At 41.1% G+C, this 17152-nt stretch overlaps 1 long non-coding RNA gene across 3 annotated transcripts; it reads left to right on the forward strand.

The window, feature by feature from the left end:
- The first annotated feature begins 4934 nt into the window (after positions 1-4934).
- Positions 4935-16758, forward strand: LOC127333547 (uncharacterized). Of its 3 annotated transcripts, none has more exons than XR_011751879.1 (8): positions 4935-5076; positions 5165-5198; positions 5427-5502; positions 6388-6463; positions 6628-6739; positions 14501-14576; positions 14741-14852; positions 16503-16758. It is a non-coding gene; the product is annotated as an uncharacterized lncRNA (long non-coding RNA). The 3 variants fall into 3 exon arrangements; XR_011751878.1 differs by having other exon boundaries at positions 4941-5040; positions 5122-5198; XR_011751877.1 differs by having other exon boundaries at positions 4936-5198.
- Positions 16759-17152: the final 394 nt, after the last annotated feature.

Raw genomic sequence — 17152 nt, forward strand, 5'->3', positions numbered from 1 at the left:
CTCAAGTAAACTTGAGGTATGCTGCGATTGATGGATATGTCAGTTTTGAGTTGTACAGGCGACTCAAAAAAATCAATGATGGGCTGCGTCAAGCACAACCAATTCCAAGGGAAGTGGTTTGCCCGGATTGCACGGAAGCGGCTAGGTTGGCCGCTCTTCCCCCTGCCTGACGCGACGAGAAGAAGCAGTTTGTCGGGACAACCTACTGGGAATTTGTATCTTATTGCTTTAGGCACAACATACCATTTGATCCGAAGAATATGCCACCATGGATAAAGGACCCATGCGAGCCTACTTCGGGGTCTCTGTGGGATGGCGGTTCACATGGTGAGCAAGCTAGGGCAATGGCTGGATGTGGTGATCTAGCAAGGCAGGGCCTGTATCTGGTTGGGAAGCTCCCGACACACGAAGTGCGGACGAGTGCAGAACTTGGACTGCCAACCCATGGGAGGCAGGTACAAGCGGCACCGGCAAGCGCATCAAGAGGGATGATGATAATTGGTGAACTAGGCTGGCGTTATATGTTTCCAAGATTGTACATAAGTTTAGAATTATGAACTAGTAGTATTGTTTAGGTGATGTAATTACTTTTGCAACAATGTGTATGAGGTTTCAGAACCACGCTTCCTTATTTAAACATGTTTAAAACATGAAAATGAAAAGGTAAGCCTGCATCCTTCTTAGTCACTCCAAAAATGAAGCTTTTGGGAAGGTATTTGAAATTTCCATGTTTGAAACCCAAAACGACTTCTCTTCGTGATTGACTTCATAAGACAAAGTTCAGGCTTAGGGGTAGATACATGATTTTTCTGGTTTGAATATGTCTAGACCTTGTTTATCAACTTGAGTGCTTACTATATGACATAAGAAGGCTATGTGCTTTGGTTTTTCATTTTTTTCATTTTTTTTGAAATTTTATGCCCATTTGAATCTTGGTCAAATCCTAGGTACGGTTTGACCAAGATTTGAACAAGTTTAAATATGAAAATAAAATGTAAGCCCGGTCTGGATCCTTCTTAGTCACTCTGAAATGAAGCTTTTGGGAGATTTTTGAAATTTCCATGTTTGAAACCCGAAACCACTTCTCTTCATGCTTGACTTCGTAAGATAGAGTTTAGGGTTAGGGTAGATACATGATTTTTCTGGTTTGAATAGGTCTACACCTTGTTTATCAACTTGAGTGCTTATTATATGACATAAGAAGGCTATGTGCTTTGGTTTTTCATTTTTTTATTCCCATTTGAATCTTGGTCAAATCCTAGGTTTTACCAAGATTTGAACAAGTTTGAAACATGAAAATAAAAGGTAAGCTCGACCTGGATCCTTCTTAGTCACTCTAAAATGAAGCTTTTGGGGTGTTCTTGAAATTTCCATGTTTGAAACCCAAAACCACGTCTCTTCATTCTTGACTTCATAAGACAGAGTTTAGGGTTAGGGTAGATACATGATTTTTCTGGTTTGAATATGTCTAGACCTTGTTTATCAACTTGAATGCTTAATATATGACATAAGAATACTATGTGCTTTGGTTTTAATTTTTTGATTTTTTCTGAATTTTTATGCCCATTTTCTCTTGGTCAAATCATAGGTTTAACCAAGATTTAAACAAGTTTAAAAAATGAAAATGAAAAGGTAAGCCTGCATCCTTCTTGGTCACTCCAAAATGAGGCTTTTGGGAAGGTTTTTGAAATTTCCATGTTTGAAACCCAAAACGACTTCTCTTCGTGCTTGACTTCATAAGACAAAGTTTAGGGTTAGGGGTAGATACAAGATTTTTCTGGTTTGAATATGTCTAGACCTTGTTTACCAACTTGAGTGCTTACTATATGACATAAGAAGGCTATGTGCTTTGGTTTTTCAATTTTTTTGAATTTTTATGCCCATTTGAATCTTGGTCAAATCCTAGGTACAGTTTGACCAAGATTTGAACATGTTTAAAACATGAAAATAAAAGGTAAGCATGGATCCTTTTTAGTAACTCTAAAATGAAGCTTTTGGGAGGTTTTTTAAATTTCCATGTTTGAAACCCAAAACCACTCTTCTTCATGCTTGATTGACTTCATAAGACAGAATTTAGGGTTAGTGGGTAGATACATGATTTGTCTGGTTTGAATATGTTTAGACCTTGTTTATCAACTTGAATGCTTACTATATGACATAAGAATACTATGTGCTTTGGTTTTCATTTTTTGATTTTTTCTGATTTTTTATGCCCATTTGATCTTGGTCAAATCCTAGGTTTAACCAAGATTTAAACAAGTTTAAAATATGAAAATGAAAAGGTAAGCCTGCATCCTTCTTAGTCACTCCAAAATGAAGCTTTTGGGAAGGTTTTTGAAATTTCCATGTTTGAAACCCAAAACCACTTCTCTTCATGATTTACTTCATATAAGATAGAGTTTAGGGTTAGGGGTAGATATACGTGATTTGTAGTTTGAATATGTCTAGACCGTGTTTTATCAACTTGAATTCTTACTATATGACATAAAAAAAACTATGTGGTTTGGTTTGATAGTTCATAGTTCATAACTCATAGTTGATCATACATACGGATCATACATACAGAATTGCGCGATCCTTATCGCGACTTCTAACCTATCTAGTCGTCGAGGAAGATGATGGTCGCGTTCTCCTCCGCCTCCCGCGCCTCCTTCTCCTTCACGGCGGTGATGGCCGCCGCCTTTTCTTCTTCCTCCGCCCTCTTCTTGTCGGCATCGTCCTTGAGGGACGCGGCCAGCGCCTTCAAGAAGAGGGGGTCTTCCCCTTCCTCCGCCTCCTCCGCCCTCTTCTTGTCGGCATCGTCCTTGAGGGACGCGGCCAGCGTGTAACACCCCAACTTTTGCAACCTTGATTAATTGTCCATATTGCAAAAATTAGGGGGAACAAAAACTTTTTAAAGACTAATTTGATGAATTGCCTTGATCCATTGGTTGTAATAAATTGCTTTGATCTATCGGTAGATGTATTGTCTTGTTCTGTTTGTTAAGTTTGTCTTGAGCTACTCAAAGAACAACACCCCTAGTGGTAAAACAAACAACTCACCTAATAAAACACATGTGTGACTTAGGTAAAATTGTTTTCCTTTTTACTTCATCAAACTCTTCTCCTGATGGCAACATGAGTGTGCCATCTTGATATTCCTATTTGTGTTAGTCCAGCTCAAACCATCCTTGAATCCAAAATTTGGGATCATCTACCCTCATCACATCCTTCTCTTATACCCACTCATCATAGGTTGATTCTGAAGCCAAGTCAACAATCTGTTTTGGCAAGCTTATAAGTTCCAGACTTTGGCAGTTGATATCTAAGCAACCACCACTGTTATTGTTGACCTCAATGCATGGATCTCATCTATGCAACATCCTCTTCAACCTCCACGTCTTGCATGTCTCAGTCAATCCTTGCAGCTCATATATTCAACTTGATCTTGTATCCTATTCAATGATTCAACTCTAGATCACTTCCTTCAATTTTACCTCTTGTCTTTATTCAAGTTTAATCTTCACAAAACCAAGAGTGGGAATGGTGGGTACATTTTGTAGCCATCATCTACCCTTGAGAACACTTCTCCCTAAGTTAGTTTTCTCTCTCAAAAAATCCTATTAATTTTCCTTCTCTAGTTTTGATCACAAAACTACTTCTAGTTTTATTAAATATTTTCAAGATAATTCTTCAAAGAGAACAAGGAACTGAAATGGGTTTTGTTTTCTCATCCCATTTCTACCAAGCACTGATTTCTAAAACATTACTCTCTATGTTGCTTTGTTTTTAACAAAAGGCTTGTTTATGGTACCCATACCATTTCTTGTTTACTTTAAATTTGAGAAAAACTCTACTTTACTTGAGAAAGTAGAATATGTTGAACCCCTATGTTCCAACTAGTTTTCTCTCAACATCTTCAAAATTCCATTCCACTTGAGTTCATTCCCAATTGTGTCTAGACAATTGAGGTGTTCCATATACTTTTCAAATGAATCCTTTCTCAAATGGCAAAACTTGCACATCTTATGCACATCTCTGATCTACCACATTGTATCCCCTCCATCCTCCAATTCTTGATCAAATGGATAATCATTTGATACTTTCAAATCACTCCCAATTGACCTCTTATTTGAAGAGCAACTTATATTTCATTATGCCTATCTCACTCCTCTATTATTTTCCATCATCACCTTGACCTCATGAATTGATGATGTATGTCAATATATTCATCCTTGTGAGTATATGGTTACTTCACTCACCATCTCTCCTAGCCTTGCTCTACCATTGTCTAAATCACCATCACCACCATCATCTCTTGGACACATCTTTTATCAGGTCAGAATGTCACCACCATCTACTTTAGCACCCTTGTGCATTAGTATCACTTTGCCTAAAATTGTATATCTTTTTAGGCCACCATTTTAGTAATTTGTGAGGCACTCAACCTTGGGTGTCATGCATGTGTAGCAATTATCTCTTGTTGATCACTTGTGCATGGCCAAAAATATGTGGCCGGCCATGCCATGGCACACATGCATCATGCCTCTCCATTTCCCTCTCTCTCACATAATTAATCCACCTTGGGATGCCTCTCCTCCTTTGTCCCTTCCCAATGCCACAAATAAATTCAGCTTGGGTCAAATATCTCTTCCCCAAACCAGCCTTCCAACTAACCCAATCAATGAAGAGGCTACCTCCCAACCAACCCAATCAATGAGGAGGCAGCCCAACCCCTCTCCCTCTATATAAAGGGGCTTGGCAGCCCACCCCCTCCTCACTTGCTCTCACTTTTCCACTCCCCACTCTCTCCTCCACTCCCACACACTCTCCTCCTACCTCTCCCCACGAAATTGCTGCTCCTCCTAGCTTCATGGCCGGCCATGGCCATGGAAAGCTCACCAAGATGCAGCTCCTTCCTCCCTCAAAGCTCATCCTCACCATGAGAGCCTCCCCCTCCATCTTCTCCCCAACCTTAGATGGTTTAATCTCCTCTTCTTCTCCCTCCATTGATAAGATTGGATCTTGATGCAGGTGCATGTTGGTCCAAGCATGGAGAAGGTTGAGCTATCCTCAGATCTGAAGTTCTTGAGCAAAGTTCGTCCAAAACCTTGCAGTAATTTCTGTTTCTTGCTGTTTCAGATTCTGGTACGATCTTGTAAAATCCGCCAAATCTCGTGTGCAGATCCAAATCGAGTGGTTCGAAGTTCTGCAGATAGGTATTGAAAATATCTACAACTTGGCGTTGGTCTCATCCTCAAATTCGTTACGGAGTTTGCATGATAAATAAAGTTCTGCAAACATGAAGAATCATTGTTTGTTAGATTTCTTCCGTTTTACAAAACCTTTTTGAGCAAACTCAATTTTGGGTGAAAGCCCTCTCCAGTATCTTCATTTTGGCGTTGGGTTCACTTCAAATGACCTAATGGAATTGAAATGGTTCACAGATCAAGATCTGGTCAGATCTGACTTTGTCGAATTAAATCAGGAGCTTGGAACGAATTTTTGAATGAAACCAGTTGGGTAAGAACCACCTTTACAATACCTTTCAGATGCAGCTGACCTCATATTTTTATGAGTTGTGTACGATTTGTGGTGAATTAAACTTATTCTGTGTGTTCTGCAGACATGGCTGTTAGCTTTTAATTCATCAAAAATCCATTTTTGAACCTAATTGAGTGATTCCACTTCTGTAGGATTGCTGAATGTTTTCTTAATCATCTCAAACAAGTTTCAAACCTTTATCTGTTCTGCAACTCCATAGTTAAAGCAAATGGTGAAAACATGCAGTGAACTTGTAAATCCATTTGTGAGAGTTTCAGAAATATTTTGAACCCAAATCCAATTGCGTGTGAATCTCTGTTTAATTACCTTTCAAATGCCAGTGGCCTCATATTTTTAGGATGTTCCTACGATTTATGGCTTACAGATCTTGTTTTCTGTACAGTCAGATTCAAAGAAATTCCTAAAATTGTAGGTTTGATATTTTTGGGTGTTTCCAATTGGGTTAGTCTTGTATTTGTACTGGCTACCTTGGAAAAATATTGTTAGTCTCTGTTAACACATATTTTTTTGCTGTTAGTAATGTTTATGTGTGACATGCATTGTTGAAGCAAAACTTTTCGGTTTATTTAAAACCCTTGACAAACTCTTTTTAGTAGAGTTGGGCAACCTTTGTTTTATGCTTGCAAAACAAAACCTCTGCAACTTAATATTAGCTCTTTTGTTTTGCTTAAGTTTCCAAATGATGTGGAATATGGTTTGCTTCCTATTTTGGATGTAGTGTTTTGGGAGCAAATTAAATTGGGAAAACTGATTTCTACTCTTCCAAAAATGTTTGAAATTGTATTGTGTATGTGTTTGATGCCAAACTAATGCATTTGTCCTCTTCATGATGTTATCTACCAGGGGATATTTGGTTTATACCATGGTGATAACCGAGAGAGGCAATTGCTAAGTTGTGACGCACTCATACCTCTACTAGGTAAATAAATGTGGTTTTCTAAATTAAAACTCTTAAAGTTGTTTTGTGGTATCTATAAGTCCTTAGTATGTTATACCTTGGCTGCATGGTTATTGTTGTTTGTTGAATGTTGTTTTGTTGGTGCAATGTGTTTATTGTGTTCCTTTTATATTTTCCGACGATAGATGCGAACAATTCCGGAGAAGAAGAAGAAGTGGTTCGGACAAGGATTTTATTTATATTGACGGGATTCTTATATTGATGAAGTTGAAGAAGTCCAGGGACAAATAAGCCAAGGCAAGCCATCTTTTGATCTCTGTTTTGGTGTCTAGTTGGATGTCATTTGTTGATGTCCAAAGCACCTTGAATTCTATGTGTGTTATTCTCTCTATTTATGTCATCTATGTGTGTTTCCAAGTGGGGTACTCCCTAGTGGTGATACTCCACCTTTGTCTTGTGATTATGGGATACATGGCATCATGGCCGTGCTACTCCCATTGGTTATCATGTATGCCCAACTTGAGCATGCATAATCTCAAGAAAATAACTTACATCACACCCACCCCCTTTGTAGTATAGAGGTGTCTATGTCATGATCTTGGTGTATTCTCCAATTGAGAGGAGTATGCCGTGTACCCTATTGGAGAGTATGTTGGATAGTAATACTCCACTATCTAAGTTGTATAGTTACCACCACAAATCTGAGAGTATATTCCTCCTTGTGTTGTCATAATACATGCTTACCATAAGAAAGTAAGATTCACTCCACTACACCTTTATACCCCTCTATGGCGTGATGACTCTCATCTCGGCCGTAGTGCAATAGTAGTTCAGCTCATGAAACTTTAGGTTGGGAACCCCTCAAGGTTTTACCTTGTTGTAAAAGTTTTTGATAAAACCTTGGGCATGATGTTTTCCCCAAGTGAGAATTTATGAAAGGAAAGGATTTGGTAAAAATGATGAGGATATGAAAAAGGTTGGGTTTTATGAAAACTTTGGCGCCTAAGTACTCACCCATGACAATTAACTAGCGCAACCACAATATCCAAAGTGGGCACGGGCTTAGTCCGTAGTTTGTTGAAGTTGACATGAGATACCTTCACCACTCTCTAGGAGGGTCACGATGACCTCTGACACCGGGTTGCGCTCTGAAGGAGGCAATACACTGCATTAACTTGCAGCCGGACGATTACTGAGGGTCTTCTGTCATGGCGCCGGAGATACGCTCAAAAGGAGGTATGCTGCCGGGGTGCCGGGAAGGGGTAAGCCCGCATGGAAGGACTCATGACAAGGGAGACAGGCGAAAGGCTATGACTGATTATCCGAGACTCGCATACTTTAGTATGACGAACCGGGGATGATCTCGGCGGATTTATCGGTTCTTGTGGGGAAAGTGCGCACACTCTGCAGAGTTAAATCTATTCGAATAGCCGCGTCCGCGGTCATGGACGGTTGGAATGGCTGTTGCTTAGCCTGATGAGTTTTGGTTTACAAAATGGTTTGGCAAATGAAAGGAAAGAACTTGTTTTGAAGTACCGGAAGGGTACGGGAAAGGTTGTGTCGACCATATGGAGATGGTCGGGAAGGACAAATAAATTGGGTTGCTCCCTTCCTAGTGTTTCATGTAGAGGAACTTTTCTTTAACAAAGATATAGAGATGTCATAGGACTTCCCTAGCAATCCCTTCAAATGAGATGGTGGTATGCTAACTCTTCTTTAACAAAGATATAGAGATGTCATAGAACCACCATAGTGTCCGCATCACTTGAGATGCCGGTATGCTATATCAACAAGAGAAACTATTTCTCTTTCACATGCTTTATCCACGAGAGAAACTATTCTTCCTCTCTTGTCTTCTTTAGTTAGAATTGTTATCACCTTCTTGATGGTTTGCGAGTACAATTCAAATGTACTCACGGCTTTGTCCCTGGCTATTTACTTGGCCAGACTTGGAGGAACACGATGGATGAAGAAGGAGTTGACGACGTCTATGCGAGCTAGTAATGTCTTCCCAGTCAGTTGCCTGTAGGGTTTAAGGCGAATGACTTGGGCTCCGCGCTGTTGAAGTGATGATGCTACTCTGATGTTTAGTTAGGCCCTTCGAGGCTATTATGTAAGTAATGGTCATGTGACATTATTGTAATTTTCTTATTCCGCTTTGTAATGGATGGTGTAATTTGATATCAGTTCGGTTATGTGTTCACGGCGCACTGATCATGGGATCGTGAACTATATACATAACAGGGTATTTCGGACAGTTAGTCCGGGGTCCCCACAGAGCTGGTATCAGAGCCATCCTGACTGTAGGAGACCTTAGTTAGCATGGACGTTAGTTAGGAAACAAGTACTTGGACAAAACTATTTACAAAACAAATTGTTTCTTTAGTCGGAAGTATAGCTTCTACTCCTCTTATTTATTCAAAGCTTCTAAAATTCTTACCTCTCCGCTTTATAAAAAGGTTTGAAAATTCTTACTCTATTGTCTCAGCCAATTCAAACCTACATATTGGACGATGTCCCCAACTCAGACTGGAGACTCGAACTCGAAGATGGCTCAATCCCTCAGGAAGACTCATATATCTCCAACTGCAGCTATTGAAGATTGGATGCCGACGTAGCCGTGTGCTTGTTGGGATGATAACATCATGTCTTTGGTTGTCACCAAAGTCTGTCAAGGAGCTGACCTTCTTCCTCCGTGGACTTGCACTTTTTGCAGTCATCTGGGATCAAGTCCTCAGTTCTTGACTAGTAATTTTTAGGCCAGCTACAAGAAGTTGACGATTTCGGGAGTACCTCAACAACTACCTCTTCGAAGACCTCACGTCCCCGGGATGTTGAGCAAGAAGACTACGCAGTTTTCTCCTCCGCCTCAACATAGAAGACCGAACACCAGGCCTGCTTCGCAACCAACTGCCCCGAAAATCCATGTTGGAGTCCATAGGAGCAAAATGAAGACGGCAACATATGTGACCAGCCCCCAAACCAATAGGATGGATAGGACAAACTCAATCGCTTTGATTGAGCTACCCCCACGCATTAGGCATTCCATGGGTACTTAGGTTACCATGCCTGGTTTGATGATTGCTTGTAGCTCCCTTGTGTGCTGCCTTGAGTGTCTTTTGTTTGTTTGTTGTGTGTATAATTGTCTTGGCTTTTCGGTCTGAAAAACACCCTTAGTGTGATAAACTAGCTTAGAAAGCCTCCCAAAGATGTTTTCACCCTCACCTACCTCGCCGATGTTTTGCTAACTGCTAGTTAGTTGGATAAGTTAACGAAAAGCTCTAACTCTACCCCCGTTAGCAGTTGTTTTTCAAACATCAGGAAAACTAACCCAAACCCCCATCTACGCTAACTTCCTTCAATATCAGCTGGAGCATCTCGACTACGCCAAGAAAGAAGAAGCCCTACCTTCAAGAATGACTGCACCTCTGCGAGAAGACATACTAATTTGGACTAACCTTGGAGCATAATCGCGCTAACCTCGAGGATATTTTCTTGAAAACTACCCTCTAACACACCGTCTAACAAGTTGAGTGAACAATAGGGTCAAAGCCAAGCTACATCACATGGTTCATCTGGTCCTCATCAAGTGAAGGCTCCTGAAGATACCTCAAGACTCAAGACTTTAGGCGTAGTTTACCCGCTAACTTCTTAGTTGCTACTGAAGTCAGCACCGACCCTCAAGCTGAAGATTGTCTTCGACGACCCCTGTTGCTGCTTCATATGGGTACCAACCAGGCGTTTCATCAACTTACTAACTCACGGCGCGTCCCCTATGGTTTAGTTAACACCGTGAGTGCCTCTTGAAGTTGCGGTCTGCACGTCGCCCCTGAAGATTCTTCAACTGAGTACGGAAGATCGATGACTCCTTCAGAAGCCCCCGACAGGACCGCAAGGCAGAAGCTCTAAGATTTTCCGAAAGCCCGATGAAAAATCTTAAGGGCCACTAAAAGTTGGAGCTAACCCTAACATTTTAAACCTTTCTAACACACCGTTGGAAATGTGGGATGCACTAACCCCTCTTGAAGCCGTGGACTACTCAACGCCCGCTGAAGATGTTCAACTCCAAAGATCAATGGCTTCTCCAAAAAGCGCCCGACAAGACCCGTGGCCGAAGCTTACAGTTTTTAACGCCCCCTCCCCGATGAACAATTTTAAGGGTGGAAGACTTCGTCTTCCACTAAAATCAAGCTAACTCTAAAAAAGTTTTCAGCCCTGCTCAAGCACCGTTGGGTGCACTAACCCTCCCACAGTCTTGAACCTCCGCTAGGATCGTGAAGAAGCTACAGATCCAACACCTGCATGGAGTAGTCAACCCTTCACAAAGCTTGCCCTCGGAAGAAATCAATCATGTCTCTCACAAGCTGAAGTTGCGACCCTCTCCACACAAAGGCATGTCTACATAAAAATGGAGTCTAATTTTCGTTAAACTTTACAACCCCTCTAGTTCTACGCTCAGTAATCTCGGGACGAGATTATTTTAAGGGTGGAAGATCTGTAACACCCCAACTTTTGCAACCTTGATTAATTGTCCATATTGCAAAAATTAGGGGGAACAAAAACTTTTTAAAGACTAATTTGATGAATTGCCTTGATCCATTGGTTGTAATAAATTGCTTTGATCTATCGGTAGATGTATTGTCTTGTTCTGTTTGTTAAGTTTGTCTTGAGCTACTCAAAGAACAACACCCCTAGTGGTAAAACAAACAACTCACCTAATAAAACACATGTGTGACTTAGGTAAAATTGTTTTCCTTTTTACTTCATCAAACTCTTCTCCTGATGGCAACATGAGTGTGCCATCTTGATATTCCTATTTGTGTTAGTCCAGCTCAAACCATCCTTGAATCCAAAATTTGGGATCATCTACCCTCATCACATCCTTCTCTTATACCCACTCATCATAGGTTGATTCTGAAGCCAAGTCAACAATCTGTTTTGGCAAGCTTATAAGTTCCAGACTTTGGCAGTTGATATCTAAGCAACCACCACTGTTATTGTTGACCTCAATGCATGGATCTCATCTATGCAACATCCTCTTCAACCTCCACATCTTGCATGTCTCAGTCAATCCTTGCAGCTCATATATTCAACTTGATCTTGTATCCTATTCAATGATTCAACTCTAGATCACTTCCTTCAATTTTACCTCTTGTCTTTATTCAAGTTTAATCTTCACAAAACCAAGAGTGGGAATGGTGGGTACATTTTGTAGCCATCATCTACCCTTGAGAACACTTCTCCCTAAGTTAGTTTTCTCTCTCAAAAAATCCTATTAATTTTCCTTCTCTAGTTTTGATCACAAAACTACTTCTAGTTTTATTAAATATTTTCAAGATAATTCTTCAAAGAGAACAAGGAACTGAAATGGGTTTTGTTTTCTCATCCCATTTCTACCAAGCACTGATTTCTAAAACATTACTCTCTATGTTGCTTTGTTTTTAACAAAAGGCTTGTTTATGGTACCCATACCATTTCTTGTTTACTTTAAATTTGAGAAAAACTCTACTTTACTTGAGAAAGTAGAATATGTTGAACCCCTATGTTCCAACTAGTTTTCTCTCAACATCTTCAAAATTCCATTCCACTTGAGTTCATTCCCAATTGTGTCTAGACAATTGAGGTGTTCCATATACTTTTCAAATGAATCCTTTCTCAAATGGCAAAACTTGCACATCTTATGCACATCTCTGATCTACCACATTGTATCCCCTCCATCCTCCAATTCTTGATCAAATGGATAATCATTTGATACTTTCAAATCACTCCCAATTGACCTCTTATTTGAAGAGCAACTTATATTTCATTATGCCTATCTCACTCCTCTATTATTTTCCATCATCACCTTGACCTCATGAATTGATGATGTATGTCAATATATTCATCCTTGTGAGTATATGGTTACTTCACTCACCATCTCTCCTAGCCTTGCTCTACCATTGTCTAAATCACCATCACCACCATCATCTCTTGGACACATCTTTTATCAGGTCAGAATGTCACCACCATCTACTTTAGCACCCTTGTGCATTAGTATCACTTTGCCTAAAATTGTATATCTTTTTAGGCCACCATTTTAGTAATTTGTGAGGCACTCAACCTTGGGTGTCATGCATGTGTAGCAATTATCTCTTGTTGATCACTTGTGCATGGCCAAAAATATGTGGCCGGCCATGCCATGGCACACATGCATCATGCCTCTCCATTTCCCTCTCTCTCACATAATTAATCCACCTTGGGATGCCTCTCCTCCTTTGTCCCTTCCCAATGCCACAAATAAATTCAGCTTGGGTCAAATATCTCTTCCCCAAACCAGCCTTCCAACTAACCCAATCAATGAAGAGGCTACCTCCCAACCAACCCAATCAATGAGGAGGCAGCCCAACCCCTCTCCCTCTATATAAAGGCTTGGCAGCCCACCCCCTCCTCACTTGCTCTCACTTTTCCACTCCCCACTCTCTCCTCCACTCCCACACACTCTCCTCCTACCTCTCCCCACGAAATTGCTGCTCCTCCTAGCTTCATGGCCGGCCATGGCCATGGAAAGCTCACCAAGATGCAGCTCCTTCCTCCCTCAAAGCTCATCCTCACCATGAGAGCCTCCCCCTCCATCTTCTCCCCAACCTTAGATGGTTTAATCTCCTCTTCTTCTCCCTCCATTGATAAGATTGGATCTTGATGCAGGTGCATGTTGGTCCAAGCATGGAGAAGGTTGAGCTATCCTCAGATCTGAAGTTCTTGAGCAAAGTTCGTCCAAAACCTTGCAGTAATTTCTGTTTCTTGCTGTTTCAGATTCTGGTACGATCTTGTAAAATCCGCCAAATCTCGTGTGCAGATCCAAATCGAGTGGTTCGAAGTTCTGCAGATAGGTATTGAAAATATCTACAACTTGGCGTTGGTCTCATCCTCAAATTCGTTACGGAGTTTGCATGATAAATAAAGTTCTGCAAACATGAAGAATCATTGTTTGTTAGATTTCTTCCGTTTTACAAAACCTTTTTGAGCAAACTCAATTTTGGGTGAAAGCCCTCTCCAGTATCTTCATTTTGGCGTTGGGTTCACTTCAAATGACCTAATGGAATTGAAATGGTTCACAGATCAAGATCTGGTCAGATCTGACTTTGTCGAATTAAATCAGGAGCTTGGAACGAATTTTTGAATGAAACCAGTTGGGTAAGAACCACCTTTACAATACCTTTCAGATGCAGCTGACCTCATATTTTTATGAGTTGTGTACGATTTGTGGTGAATTAAACTTATTCTGTGTGTTCTGCAGACATGGCTGTTAGCTTTTAATTCATCAAAAATCCATTTTTGAACCTAATTGAGTGATTCCACTTCTGTAGGATTGCTGAATGTTTTCTTAATCATCTCAAACAAGTTTCAAACCTTTATCTGTTCTGCAACTCCATAGTTAAAGCAAATGGTGAAAACATGCAGTGAACTTGTAAATCCATTTGTGAGAGTTTCAGAAATATTTTGAACCCAAATCCAATTGCGTGTGAATCTCTGTTTAATTACCTTTCAAATGCCAGTGGCCTCATATTTTTAGGATGTTCCTACGATTTATGGCTTACAGATCTTGTTTTCTGTACAGTCAGATTCAAAGAAATTCCTAAAATTGTAGGTTTGATATTTTTGGGTGTTTCCAATTGGGTTAGTCTTGTATTTGTACTGGCTACCTTGGAAAAATATTGTTAGTCTCTGTTCACACATATTTTTTTGCTGTTAGTAATGTTTATGTGTGACATGCATTGTTGAAGCAAAACTTTTCGGTTTATTTAAAACCCTTGACAAACTCTTTTTAGTAGAGTTGGGCAACCTTTGTTTTATGCTTGCAAAACAAAACCTCTGCAACTTAATATTAGCTCTTTTGTTTTGCTTAAGTTTCCAAATGATGTGGAATATGGTTTGCTTCCTATTTTGGATGTAGTGTTTTGGGAGCAAATTAAATTGGGAAAACTGATTTCTACTCTTCCAAAAATGTTTGAAATTGTATTGTGTATGTGTTTGATGCCAAACTAATGCATTTGTCCTCTTCATGATGTTATCTACCAGGGGATATTTGGTTTATACCATGGTGATAACCGAGAGAGGCAATTGCTAAGTTGTGACGCACTCATACCTCTACTAGGTAAATAAATGTGGTTTTCTAAATTAAAACTCTTAAAGTTGTTTTGTGGTATCTATAAGTCCTTAGTATGTTATACCTTGGCTGCATGGTTATTGTTGTTTGTTGAATGTTGTTTTGTTGGTGCAATGTGTTTATTGTGTTCCTTTTATATTTTCCGACGATAGATGCGAACAATTCCGGAGAAGAAGAAGAAGTGGTTCGGACAAGGATTTTATTTATATTGACGGGATTCTTATATTGATGAAGTTGAAGAAGTCCAGGGACAAATAAGCCAAGGCAAGCCATCTTTTGATCTCTGTTTTGGTGTCTAGTTGGATGTCATTTGTTGATGTCCAAAGCACCTTGAATTCTATGTGTGTTATTCTCTCTATTTATGTCATCTATGTGTGTTTCCAAGTGGGGTACTCCCTAGTGGTGATACTCCACCTTTGTCTTGTGATTATGGGATACATGGCATCATGGCCGTGCTACTCCCATTGGTTATCATGTATGCCCAACTTGAGCATGCATAATCTCAAGAAAATAACTTACATCACACCCACCCCCTTTGTAGTATAGAGGTGTCTATGTCATGATCTTGGTGTATTCTCCAATTGAGAGGAGTATGCCGTGTACCCTATTGGAGAGTATGTTGGATAGTAATACTCCACTATCTAAGTTGTATAGTTACCACCACAAATCTGAGAGTATATTCCTCCTTGTGTTGTCATAATACATGCTTACCATAAGAAAGTATGATTCACTCCACTACACCTTTATACCCCTCTATGGCGTGATGACTCTCATCTCGGCCGTAGTGCAATAGTAGTTCAGCTCATGAAACTTTAGGTTGGGAACCCCTCAAGGTTTTACCTTGTTGTAAAAGTTTTTGATAAAACCTTGGGCATGATGTTTTCCCCAAGTGAGAATTTATGAAAGGAAAGGATTTGGTAAAAATGATGAGGATATGAAAAAGGTTGGGTTTTATGAAAACTTTGGCGCCTAAGTACTCACCCATGACAATTAACTAGCGCAACCACAATATCCAAAGTGGGCACGGGCTTAGTCCGTAGTTTGTTGAAGTTGACATGAGATACCTTCACCACTCTCTAGGAGGGTCACGATGACCTCTGACACCGGGTTGCGCTCTGAAGGAGGCAATACACTGCATTAACTTGCAGCCGGACGATTACTGAGGGTCTTCTGTCATGGCGCCGGAGATACGCTCAAAAGGAGGTATGCTACCGGGGTGCCGGGAAGGGGTAAGCCCGCAGGGAAGGACTCATGACAAGGGAGACAGGCGAAAGGCTATGACTGATTATCCGAGACTCGCATACTTTAGTATGACGAACCGGGGATGATCTCGGCGGATTTATCGGTTCTTGTGGGGAAAGTGCGCACACTCTGCAGAGTTAAATCTATTCGAATAGCCGCGTCCGCGGTCATGGACGGTTGGAATGGCTGTTGCTTAGCCTGATGAGTTTTGGTTTACAAAATGGTTTGGCAAATGAAAGGAAAGAACTTGTTTTGAAGTACCGGAAGGGTACGGGAAAGGTTGTGTCGACCATATGGAGATGGTCGGGAAGGACAAATAAATTGGGTTGCTCCCTTCCTAGTGTTTCATGTAGAGGAACTTTTCTTTAACAAAGATATAGAGATGTCATAGGACTTCCCTAGCAATCCCTTCAAATGAGATGGTGGTATGCTAACTCTTCTTTAACAAAGATATAGAGATGTCATAGAACCACCATAGTGTCCGCATCACTTGAGATGCCGGTATGCTATATCAACAAGAGAAACTATTTCTCTTTCACATGCTTTATCCACGAGAGAAACTATTCTTCCTCTCTTGTCTTCTTTAGTTAGAATTGTTATCACCTTCTTGATGGTTTGCGAGTACAATTCAAATGTACTCACGGCTTTGTCCCTGGCTATTTACTTGGCCAGACTTGGAGGAACACGATGGATGAAGAAGGAGTTGACGACGTCTATGCGAGCTAGGAACGTCTTCCCAGTCAGTTGCCTGTAGGGTTTAAGGCGAATGACTTGGGCTCCGCGCTGTTGAAGTGATGATGCTACTCTGATGTTTAGTTAGGCCCTTCGAGGCTATTATGTAAGTAATGGTCATGTGACATTATTGTAATTTTCTTATTCCGCTTTGTAATGGATGGTGTAATTTGATATCAGTTCGGTTATGTGTTCACGGCGCACTGATCATGGGATCGTGAACTATATACATAACAGGGTATTTCGGACAGTTAGTCCGGGGTCCCCACACAGCGCCTTCAAGAAGAGGGGGTCTTCCCCTTCCTCCGCCTCCTCAGCATCCTCGCCGGCTGGTGGGGCGAATCCGCCGCTGGTGCTCACCTCCCACGCCACCTTCCACCGGCGGTTCCTCTCCCAGTCGGCGCGCCATTTTTTGAAGACGGGGCCGCTCATCGGTTTGAGCGGCGGATCCGCCTTGTACCAGAGCCCGCCCGGGGCGAACTCGCGGAGCAACGACGACATGTACAGGGAGCCGCCGTACCTGCACGCCGCGCGCCGACTCCCGGCGGTGGACTCCTTGCACCGGAGCCGCCACGCCTCCACGAGCTTGT

Source organism: Lolium perenne, chromosome 2 (genome assembly GCF_019359855.2).
Source record: "Lolium perenne isolate Kyuss_39 chromosome 2, Kyuss_2.0, whole genome shotgun sequence".
Lineage (NCBI taxonomy): Eukaryota > Viridiplantae > Streptophyta > Magnoliopsida > Poales > Poaceae > Lolium > Lolium perenne.